Below are 2697 nucleotides of genomic sequence, written 5' to 3' on the forward strand. Positions count from 1 at the left end.
GAGGTCGGCCTCCAGACGGTCAAGGCGCTGTTCTACAGAATTGAAGCGGTGTTCAAAGTGGTTAAAACCACGTTCCATGAGTGCAAAACCGCTTTCAACTCTGTCGGACAGTGACTTGAGGCTGGAATTAAAGGCCTTGCTCAAATGCATAAACTCGGGCAAGACATTCCTGTCCAAGGCCCTCTGCCGCTGGCGGGTAGTGCCCGCATAACCAGTGGCAGAGACCTGGGACAGGGGAACACCTGATGGCCCAGCTTCCTGGTCACCAGCTGTGTGTGTGGCTGACCTGCTTCCTGGCTGTCGGATGGCTGGGACGGGTCAGAGGACGTCCGAGGAAGGACCGCTCCAGGGCCAGGTTGCAGGGTGCTGCTCCAGGTGCTGTGGAAGAAAGGAAAATCATTACTACCATGCCTTTACAAGAAGCATCAGCTGTGGATTAGAAAAACACAGATTAATAAAAATAAAAACCCAAAATTTATAATACTTACGATCTCGTGGCAAGGACCGGTCTTAGGAACTGCAACGCGTGATAGTGACGGTATCTAGTTCTGGTCCTTGACGCAGATCCACTGCGAACCTGGCCCTCAGCATGAACATCACTGTTGAAGCGGTCCTTGATCGAACGCCAACGTGTTCGGACTTTGTCCACTGTTGGTAAAAAAAAAACAGTGCCGTCAAGGACAACAGTCACTGCGGCACAATATAGCAATACAATACTCAAAGCAGTCACTGTAGAGCCCGATGACACTGTTGGGTTTCCTGCTAGAATATACCTAGCACGAAACCCAACAGTGCCGTCAAGGACAACAGTCACTGCGGCACAATGTAGCAATACAATACTCAAAGCAGTCACTGTAGACCCCGATGACACTGTTGGGTTTCCTGCTAGAATACACCTAGCACGAAACCCAACAGTGCCGTCAAGGACAACAGTCACTGCGGCACAATGTAGCAATACAATACTCAAAGCAGTCACTGTAGACCCCGATGACACTGTTGGGTTTCCTGCTAGAATACACCTAGCACGAAACCCAACAGTGCCGTCAAGGACAACAGTCACTGCGGCACAATGTAGCAATACAATACTCAAAGCAGTCACTGTAGACCCCGATGACACTGTTGGGTTTCCTGCTAGAATACACCTAGCACGAAACCCAACAGTGCCGTCAAGGACAACAGTCACTGCGGCACAATGTAGCAATACAATACTCAAAGCAGTCACTGTAGACCCCGATGACACTGTTGGGTTTCCTGCTAGAATATGCCTAGCACGAAACCCAACAGTGCCATCAAGGACAACAGTCACTGCGGCACAATACAGAGCAGGGAAATACTCACTAAACGCCTTTTTGGAGGATGCTGTGGCGCTGTCCCAGCCATCCATCAACGCTGCGGCCACCTCATTCCATAGCTGCCGGGTCACCACAATGTCCTTGTACAGCCGGTCACGGCTGTCCCACAACGGCGAACGCTCCTGGACCAGGCTGATGAGCTGCTCATTATCCAGGTAGACGTCTTCATCCCGTTGTGGAACCTAGACAAAACACATTCATTAGAATAATCAAATTTAAATTGAATAAAAAGTTACAAAAAAAAGAAACATAAAAAAGAGTAAAAATAGAAGATAAAAAATAAAGAACATTACAAATCATTTGATACATACATTCCGTATCACCACCGGGACTTGGCTTCGCTGCTCCTGCTCTTCGCCCTCACTAGTCCCGTCCGCAGAAGATGATGATGACGATGTCTTAAAAAAGTTGAAAAAAACGTAAGAGATTTGGAGAAGCAGCAGATATACTTACCAGATGCACGAAAATAATCACCTCACGGTCTGCTTGCGCCAATTCCTGCCGCGATGGGGAATACTCGGATTCTGAAGACATACTGCATGTAAAAATAATAAAAATCATTAGTACATACATAATTTAAAAGGACAGGCATATAATGTAATATACTCACATTCTTCGCTGATAGAAGATGGGTTCCTTGTTGACTGTCTGCTCTCCAATCTGTCAGTGTAGTAGTGGCAGAGTTTTGGCAGGCACCTCCTTTATATAGACTTTTTTTTTTTACTTTAGAAGATTATAACTAGTACAACAAGTGGATACCACCAAAAAAATGCAGCGCTAAAAAAACGCATACATGCGCATGCCAGTGCGCACGTATGCGCATCCATAGGCTATAATGGCCATTTTTAGCGCAAAACGTGCGCATACGTGCGCATGCGCTTTTTTGCAGGACCAAAAAATGCAACATGCTGCGTCTGTAAAATACAAACGCACACCCCAAAAAAACGCAGCGCATGAAAATCGCATACGTGCGCATGCCAGCGCGCAGGTATGTGCACCCATGTTAAATATAGGGGAAAAAACGCATGCGCACGTATGCGTTTTTTTCCAGCGCAAAAAAACGCAAATGTGAAACCAGCCTAGCTTGTTGATATGCGCATGCAGACCCAGTTACTATGCCAACACCTACGAACTTTACATGACCCCACCAGGACAGTTTTTGCCAGATAATATCAGCTCTTAAAGCGAAACCCAAAGCACAAATGCAAATCTAGCTTCATCACATGACGCATGCCCCTGAGAGAGAATGTGCACCAAAGTGGATTTAGAAGCCCAGTGCGCCAAACTGGCTCTTAAAGGGCCGACGTGCCAAAGTGATTCTTAAAAGGCCGGAGCACCAAAGTGA

The 2697-nt window shown here is 46.9% G+C and overlaps 1 long non-coding RNA gene across 1 annotated transcript; it reads right to left on the minus strand.

Moving 5' to 3' along the window:
- Positions 1-306: 306 nt before the first annotated feature.
- Positions 307-2098, minus strand: LOC141089599 (uncharacterized). Its single transcript, XR_012232336.1, has 3 exons — positions 1664-2098; positions 1339-1534; positions 307-648 (listed from the first exon to the last, which is right to left on the minus strand). It is a non-coding gene; the product is annotated as an uncharacterized lncRNA (long non-coding RNA).
- Positions 2099-2697: the final 599 nt, after the last annotated feature.

The sequence above is a fragment of the Dendrobates tinctorius genome, unplaced genomic scaffold (assembly GCF_039654945.1).
Source record: "Dendrobates tinctorius isolate UK_male_01 unplaced genomic scaffold, ASM3965494v1 ptg000046l, whole genome shotgun sequence".
NCBI lineage: Eukaryota > Metazoa > Chordata > Amphibia > Anura > Dendrobatidae > Dendrobates > Dendrobates tinctorius.